The sequence below is a fragment of the Notechis scutatus genome, chromosome 1 (genome assembly GCF_049901735.1).
Source record: "Notechis scutatus isolate UNSWTSFEM ecotype Mainland chromosome 1, rNotScu1.2, whole genome shotgun sequence".
NCBI classification, from domain to species: domain Eukaryota; kingdom Metazoa; phylum Chordata; class Lepidosauria; order Squamata; family Elapidae; genus Notechis; species Notechis scutatus.
In genome coordinates, this window is record NC_142009.1 from 33,976,728 (window position 1) to 33,986,451 (window position 9,724).

Sequence of the window (9,724 nt, forward strand, 5' to 3'; positions counted from 1 at the left end):
CACGAACCATTTCTAGTCAACAGACAATGCCTTGTGGGCTGAAAGTAACCATTGTCATACAACTCAGTCTCTTCACTAGTTATAATAATTATAGAAGTTCTACCTTTCAGTGTCAGTTAATGTACACATGACATGCATATTCAGGCAAGCTTATATAATATATGAAAGTGCTAACACATGGGGGAATCAAAATAAAATCTCTTTGCTTTTATTTATTTGAAAAAAATACTTTCTATTTCTTATATCTGTAAATGTATGCATGCAATTTATACCAAATCTTCAAAGATTTATAGCCCCAGTTTGCTTTTAGAACCAGCTGAAGATAGGGAAAAACTTTCAATAAGCATGATAAATTTTTAAATAAGGAAGGTACAATTCACGGAATCCCATCAGAGCATTGGTTTCGTATTATCTCTTCTCGTAATTACTGAAGTATATGAGAAGGTTACAGGTCAATATAAATTTATTTTGCAAGTTTTACTTATAAAATAATTTCTAAGTTATCTTTCAGCCCGGAAAATGCACCCAAAGATGAACTGTTAATATTAAAATATTATGAAAATATTAAAACATCACCCATAGAAAAATTAAGACAATAAAAAAGCAATGTTAAAAACAAATTATACCTAATCAATTCCTCAGAAGTTAAACAAAGATATAAATTAATAGCCTATCTAAAACGAAGCCAAGTAAGGCAAAGAATGCTACAAAGCAAGCCAAATATCCTCACCCTCACACTAACTTAGTGCCACCTGATTCTGAGACCCAAAGAAAAGACTACAGTGCAGATTTTAAAATTATGGATGGATTCACACAGGAGATGCTGGCCAAAATGCTAACCCTTTATGGTTTTATAACACATACACATGAAATTGTCCCCAGGACACACTTTGCAACACTTTATAAAACACTGGTGCAATATGGCAAACTGAATACGAATGTGGAAATAATTGGGCCAATCAATATTATGATAATGTCAAAATCTATAAATTGCCAGAGGCAGAACTCAACACTGGTCAATTTTCCACATTTGTCTTTCACCAGATCTTTATCTTCCTTACTTGTAACTCTAAATGCAGTTAAACATGAAGCCTTTTTTTTTCTCAGAAGAAAAAGGATGTTTCCTCATTAAAAAAAAGTTGCTTTTTTGATTAAAGCAATTATTCTATCTCTGTGCATATTGTAATAGTAGTGGGTAAGACTTTGCAATTGCCATAATCTATTTAGTGATGTTTTCCTTTGTTTCTTTTTATTCCAGAATTAAGAATTGTATATGGGACATAGTACACAGTACAGCAATACTAAAACAATGCAGTCTACTTACTTATCTTAAGGGAGGTGAAAAGAATTAAGGGGTGCAAATCAATTTATGTTTATTTATTTATCAAATTTCTATACCATTGAAATTACCTAGAATTTAAATCACTTTGGACAACCTATGACAAAAACATTCAGTAATATAAAAAGCATGGTTAAAAAAACAAAGATAAAAATGGAATCATGAACAAGGTTAAAATTTAGATGTTAAAAAAGTTAAAAGAGGCAGAGGGAGTACCCTCAAACTACTAATTACACCCCCATCTTGGCCAGAAGGCCACAAGAGTGAGGGCTTCCCTCACTTCTTGAGGTAAGATGTTCCATAAGGTGGAGGCAATGGCAGAGAAGGTTCTCTTCTTGGATCCCGCTAGTTGAAATCTCTTAACCAATCAGATCAATAACATGTTCTCCCTGTCTGGGAGTCTGGCAATCCACTCATAGGTGGCAAATGCAATCTGATCTTGAATCCACTGAGTGAATTGAGCCAAAGGCCCAATATCAATATTTTGGTTGTAGTAAGGGCACAAAGAATCAATTTACATTACCTGGTTGTCAAATTCTAACACTTATGACATTGAGTCTTGCTGATTAAATAAGTTCATTGTTATAGAGATGGCTAGTAGATACAGTATGAAAAAGTTGAGTCTGTAATGTTATTACTTTATTCTAGTATGCTAAAAAGAGCTGAAAGTCAATGTTTTTCTTTCTTTCCCTCTTTACCATATATTTTTCCCATTTTCTCTCTATTTTCCGAGTATTTTCATTTTCACTTCTATTTTATATTTTGATAACTTAAAAATATTTAAAATATTCTAACTATTAAGTTATATAGTTTGAGAGAATATTAGCTTAGAATATTGGAGAAAGTTTAGCTTTTGTCACACAATTATATTTATATAATTCACTACTTTCCCTCAAAATGAGATAAGTGCAGGACATTAAAAAAACAAGTGTTTTAAATAAGCCTTTAATCTTATTACAACTCCAATAAAATCCTGCTTTTGACAATCCTTTTGAATGGAGTCCAATAAATTATAAATATTATTGTATGATGCATAATATAAAGTCTATTGATACTCTTGCTAAAGAAGTTAGATAAGATTTAAAAAAGAACTTTTATTATTTTTTTTAAATAATTGAAGGCAGAAAACATGCCTAATTCTCTTTCCTTCTCCTATTTTCCCCATAACGATCACCCTGTGAGATGAGTTGGGCTGAGAGAGGGAGTGCAACTGGCTCAAAGTCACCTAGCTGTTTTTCTTGTCTAAATCAAACTAGAATACATAGTCTTCTGGTTTCTAGCCTTGTGACTTATATCTTTTTTCTTTTCTTTTCTTTTCTTTTCTTTTCTTTTCTTTTCTTTTCTTTTCTTTTCTTTTCGTTTCTTTTCTTTTCTTTTCTTGACATAGTATGTATTTTTATTATAATGATATTTCTGATTTTCCCCTTTTCATCATTATTTTAAAATAAATGAATAAATTAATAAGGGGCAGAGAAACACTGTACTCTTCATTTCATTATGTAGACTGGGCCAGAAAAGTTTTTTCTGATGAATGACCACCAAAGTCAGCTGAGGCTTCAGCTCATGTGAAGGTGCTTCATTTGATGTTACCTAGAGAAAAGATAAAAATGGATAGAGTTTTTGTAACACAGTGAGGTTATATAGTACTTTCTGTCTCCATATCTCCCTGTCCCACCTCTCATATACACAGAGTAGAAGAGGACACCTTTCTCCAAGAGACAAGGATGTGGGGATACAGATCTATAGTATCCATAGATCCTGATCAGCCCAGAAATACTATATATCGCCAGTCATAAGGTTTCTCAGATTTTGTCATAGGAAGTATATGTATGTATGTATGTATGTATGTATGTATGTATGTATGTATGTATGTATGTATGTATGTATTCATGCATGCATATGCATATGCATATGCATATGCATATGTATGTATGTATGTATGTATGTATGTATGTATGTATGTATGTATGTATTATGTAACTAAGAGGAGTACTATAACTTTAAACATACCCATGGAAAATCCTAAACATGATTTGTTATTTGGTGTGAGTATCAAAGAACAAGAGAAAAATTAAATAAATTTCTATTAGCCCTGCTGCTTCTTGGAGTGTGAGGATTATATACACATAGATAGTTCATATTTATCCAGGGATTCTGAATAGACACAGACTCAAATTTGAACATTAAGGGTTCTTAATTCTAGTTTTGAGCAAGAAGCAATCATTACAAGGGATCAAATTCTTCTCTAGATTGACTTTAGAAAGTGATCTGGAGTGTAATTATTTGTTTTTATCAGTAATGAAATAAGCCATCTCCTTTTCAGCATCTGAAAATTCCTCTCGGTGGCCTCTTCTATTATTTAACAGAGCCATTCAACATGCAGTCTTTAACTTAACAGTCTTTCAAATATCACCAAAAAATCAGCAGGAAAAATTATGTTTTTTATTTCTTTTTATTTTATTATTTTATTATTTTAATTTAATTTTGTCAAATTTAATGGCCACCAATCTTACCACAGAGTAATAACCGTGAACCAAAAGTAAATGAATTGTTTTAAGAAAAGGAGGATTGAATATCAAAATAAGTGAAGTGTTTAAAATGAAAAATGCAATGAATTTGAATGCTTTTACAGTCTCCATATGGAAATTCTTGTGTGCTATCAATGCAAGTTCATACTCCATGGATTTCATGTAAGCTTGTTGTATTGAATAATTACAAAAATATATGCTATCTGGGCAGAGCTTTGGGATATATTATTAAATTACTCTTATTTATTAGAGTAAGCAGCATGCTCCTGTTTCCTGTGATTCAGGATTCAGGGATCCAATCATTGATAGTTTGATCCTTCATGAATTTTTCCATTCCATTTTAAGACCATCTAAACTGGTGGCTAGCAGCACATTTGATGGCAGCAAATTCAATAGTTTAATAATTGATGCATAGTTTAATTATGCATGAAACTCATGTTGTTTAATCACCTCTAAAATAGTGGTTCTTTGTCCAGTCTGTCTGAAATTTTGTAGATATTATGCTGTTAGTATGTTATTTGCTTGGAAAATACCAGAATTATAGAGCTGATCACCAGTGAAGTTAATTGGAAAATAAAGAAGATAAATAAAAACAGTTGGACAGAAGGACAAAAATATCTTAGGCAACAATTATATTTAGCATGTTCCAGGGAATAACAAACTGAGTTTCAACTTTCTTTTAGTGAAAGCTCAGATTCACAAAACCCTGAGTAATAATTTTAAAGCTATATGGATGTCTAAATCCCTGGTTAGCTATGGCTTTCGAAGCTTGAAAATGTATTTTATCCTAATCATCTCAATCTCATTCATGAATATATATCTTTGTAACATGAAGAGCTGGAATTTTTAAAAACATGATTTTATTCATTTGCTTGCTTAGTTGGGTTTATAGATTCAGATTATTAATAAAAGAATATATGCCCAACATCTATAAATCAGGTTAAACACAAAAACATATATAAAAAAGATCAATTAATGTCATAACATGCATCAACAGGAATATCATTTAATTTATCCCCACCTAACCTCATCGAATGGAATTTATAGATGAATTATCTTGGTATCATACTATGGTAGGCTAAATAAATATTAGAGAACTGGTTGTCTGGTTGAAATAATTTAACTAGGTTTTTTTGAAGTATGCAAGTGACAAATCTCATCAGAACAATAGTTCTACATATAGAGCAAATTCCTGATCGAAAAGTTGCCTCAATACTTCCTTCATTCTTCTTGATAAGGAAAAAATTCTTAAAATACTGGGCTACTTTCATCCAGACCAGGATGAAAACACAGTATTCCTGATATTAAATTATGCTGCCTAGATCTCTTCTGCAGCTTCTTTCACCAAAGCATCCTTAAATTTACAAGAGGTTGATGCTGCTGTAGTTCTAGAAGCAATTAGAGTTAATGGATTGTCTCAGTCCTTTCTACCATAGGTTCTTTCAGATGATATTTTATTCTGAATCTCTGAATAACGTTATTTAGTAGTGTCTTGTAAACATTGAAGAACATTGTGCCAGAAAGGCTGGGGATGAAGCAGTAGATACAAGCCAGCAATGGCTGAATGTGACAGACTAGAACAACTACTAAATTAGTGGTCACCAACCAGTGGACCATGGTCTACTGGTGGCCTGTGAGAAAATTTTGGTGGTCCACAGAGAAATGTCACTCCCAAAGCACCCCCCCCCCCAAAGCAATTAATACAGGCTGCGCAGACACACAAGGCTGCGCCGCCCACATGGCCTGTGGGAACATTGCAAACAACATGTAGTAAGGGGAAGGGGAAAAGGGGGGAGGGGGAACTTGCCCCACTTGCCCCACATGCCTGGCCTGACCACCAGGCTACTTTTTTCAGCTTCTTTTTTCTTCTGCTTTTGGCTGCACACAAGGAAAGCTGCAAAAGTGTTTCTTTCTCTCCCCTAAAGTCCACCAGAAATGAGTCTTTGGGACCCTGCAAGGTATCCTGCTCCAAGAGGCTGCCCCAATGAAACAAGTCTCACAAAGACTAATTTTTGGCAGAGTTTGGGGGAGAGAAAGAAAGACTTCTGCTGCTTCTGCTGCTTTCCTTGCATGAAGACAAAAATATCTCTCTCTCTCTCCCTCCCTCTCTCTCTTTCTCTCCCCCCCACCCCCAGAACAGAGCAGGACACAGTATCCTGCAATCCCAAGTAAAGAATGATAGATTGGGAGGAAAACGGGGTGGGGAATTTTCCTGCAGACTTCTTTTGGGATTTTCCCAGGGTCTCTGGTCTGTAAGATTTTAAATTATGAGTTTGATGGTCACTGAGATCCAAAAGGTTGGTGACCCCTATACTAGATGGCAGCAAAAACACAAAAGCAATTCTAAATTTGAGTGTCATCTAATGGACATGCAGATCTATGCAGCCCAGGTCTGGTACCGTAATTTATTTATTTTATTTATTTAATAAATTTAGATTTCACCTTTATTATTTTTGTATAAAGCATTCAAGGTGGCAAACATATCTAATTCTCTTCACCCTCCTATTTTCCCCACAATAACCCTGTGAGGTTGGTTGGGCTGAGAGAGACTAACTGGCCCAAAATCTCTCATGTGGTGGGACTTGAACTGACAGTCTCTTGGTTTCTGGCTTGGTGCAGGGAGTCCAGGACTGATAGCCCAGTACTCTGTTGGTTCCACTCGGCCCAAGGGAGTTCCCTCAGGTGTTCCTCTTCAAAGATGGTTTTGGTGCTTTCTCAAAGGTAGCAACTAACTATTTAAATGATAAACAATATTGGAAAGGAAGGCCAAGTTAAGAGGTTTGCTTTGGGATGAAGGCAGGTTTATATATTTTCCTCCCTACTCTGTGTAATCTGTACCCTCATTAATGGGGCTTCACTTGCAGGTCCTGACTTGGATATGTTTGTTATCAGACATTGATTCTGTTTTCTCTTTGGCAAAAACTAACTTACATTGGGATTAATATTTCTTACTATAGTTCATCTGCATACTCACAATTTTTCCATACATTTTAATGTTATTGTTTTAGTTTTCAGCTAAGTATCTTTTAATGAGTATTTTACTGGTTTCTTTGAAAGCTGTTAAGGTAATATCTTTGAAACATACATAAATTAATAAGACATGGCAATTGATTGTAAAAGGAAACACCTCATTTGATGTGGTCAATATTTTGCATAAACTCAATGAAGATTAATAGTGGTTAATCTTGCTCTGTGTAAACTTTGTGTAATAGCCTCTATCTACACATTTGCTCAACCTTAGACCAGTGGTGGCTAAGCTTTTTGGCACTGAATGCTGAAATGGGAGCACATGCATGTGTGCGTGCCAGAAACTGGGAGAGCAGTTCCCCAATGCATGTGCATGGGAGTGCCAGAAACTGGAAGTTTAGCTTCGTGACGTGTGCATGTGCACTGACCACCTGGTCTTCTGATTTCTAATGCTCATGTGTGCATGAAGACCAGCTGGCCAGCTCATGCATGTGCTCCAGGGAGCTGCTCCTCCAGTTTCCGGTGTTCCCACATGCACAAAGACAGCTGGCTGGCATGCATGCACACCCCCGAACTCAAAAGGGCAACGGGCAACAGCTTGCATGCCTGGAGAGATGGCTCTGTGTGACACTTCTGGCATGCGTGACATAGTCCTAGGCAGATGTGAAAGGCAAACATATTTGGAATGGATGGATTTTCCAGAAATAGATGCAAACATCTTGAGCCTTTTGGAAATTATTTTAATTTTCTTCAAAAATGTTATAAATATTTACTTGAATGGGATCCTCAATGTTATGTCAAAACATTCACATTTATCAATGCCTGGCAATGACTCTGTATTTTGGATACTGTTTATAACAGTCTCAGCATCCTTGTGGATAAGTAATACAACTCTTTTTGAGGGACTCAGCTAAAGCCAAACATTTCTTCATCTTTTTTGTGTGTTCTGGCAACTGTCTGGACCAGTCCCTGCAGTTTTCTTGGCAAGATTTCCAGAAAGGATTTGACATTGCCTTTTTCTTAGAGCTAAAGTAGAGAGAGATTGGCCTAAGGTAATCAAGCTGGCTTTGTCCCTGAGGTGGGACTAGATTCATGGTCCCCTGAGTTCTAGCCTTGCACTTTAACCACAACACCAAATTGGCTTGCATAGATTGGGAAGAGAATTGTAAACCATTTAATGTGCCAGTATACAGGTTATAGTAAATATGCTATGCAAATTATCCTTTTTTTAAAAAAAAAAAAAAAGCAACTATAATTATAGTCATTTTCAGCTCCTATATTCTTGAAATAGTTTCATAAATATGTGGCTTATATAAACACCTTATGGAAATCAAAGCACAATAATACAAAGAAATTTTATTCACATAAAAGGATAGAATAAACATTATTGTAATGCTATACCAATATAATTCATGCATATGTGAAAATAACATCTCATTCTGTAAAGTTTTTTTCAACATATACTCAGAAATATAACTTTTTGATAATGATCCTCATACTTTATTATCAAGCATTGCACTTTTTTATTATTCAGTGATCTGTGGAATTACAAAATTGAATTGAATTGTACTATTTTGTTTGTTTGTTTGCTTTTAAAACATTTCCTAATCCAGAGACAGGATCATTCAAACATCAGTCAGTTATAGCTACATCTCAGTTATACCACCTCTCAGATTGTGAAAGATTGCAATTTGATGTAAGAACTGGCTAGGAAGATCTAACTATTATTTAATTCTTACATATGTAATTGTTGACTTAGCTAAGGAGTAATTAATATATTTTGAATCTTTTTTTATTTGTACCACCATCTTTCAGAATGAGAAAAAACACACCAACACAACATAAAGGTACTTTGACAACAAATCAAAGACAAATCTTTACCAAATCACTCATATACTTATTTAGTATTTGTATAAAAAGTATTTAAAAGTTCATTTCAATTTTTTTCATTATGATTACTGACTAATGTGATAGATAAAATATAATCTTTAACAAATGAAGTACCAGGTCTGAGGCCATAAAATACAAAGAGGAAAAACAACAGCAAAGGCATTAAAATGGATATCAAACCAACAGACATTTCAAAACATATCATTCTATGCTGTAGTCAAGTATTAAAACTTTCAGCTATGATAATGAAGAAGAAATTAATCAACTGGATGCAGGCAATTCTACAAGCTGACACAGAAGAAGTGGCTACATAAAACTTGGTTTTTGTGTCCTGCTCAAAAAAAAAGAAAAGATAATGGACATATAATTCATTTGTTCACCGAGGAAAAGATTTAATAATGCAATCAGCTTATTAGGGAAATCTTTGTAAAAATCACAGCATAATATGTCATGAGCCAGCAAATTAACTTTTCAGACACTACATGGACAAATTCCATTAGCATGAGGAAATTTTCTTAATTTGCCCTCTAGAAACTGCTGAGATTATCAAAGTGCAGTAAACTGATTGGGAAATTCTGATGTTTTAAGACTATTCACCTGGTTCCCTAATTCAACTTGAGTACAAATTAATTAATTTGAGATTTCATATCCAAAATATTTTGACTCAGCTATGTGCTGCTGGTTCGTAGCCCAAGATCAATAACAATTTGGGGAGTATATCATTTATTTCTTCTCTCATTCAGGTGGATATATAAGTCTGAATGAAGAGAATCTTCCATTGCAATTGGAGCATTGGGGAAAATATTTAAATTAGAAAGAGGGATTTGTTTGACTATCCTCTCTTTTCTCCTCTCTTTCTCTAATAAGTTATGGGTAAAAAGATAGAAGAGAAAAGATTGTTTGGGATAGTTACAAGATCTGAGATGAAGCTTCAGAATATGGGTGTAAAATAGCTCATATCTAAACCGTGTCAAGCATGGACAAATATTTCAATTTGTGC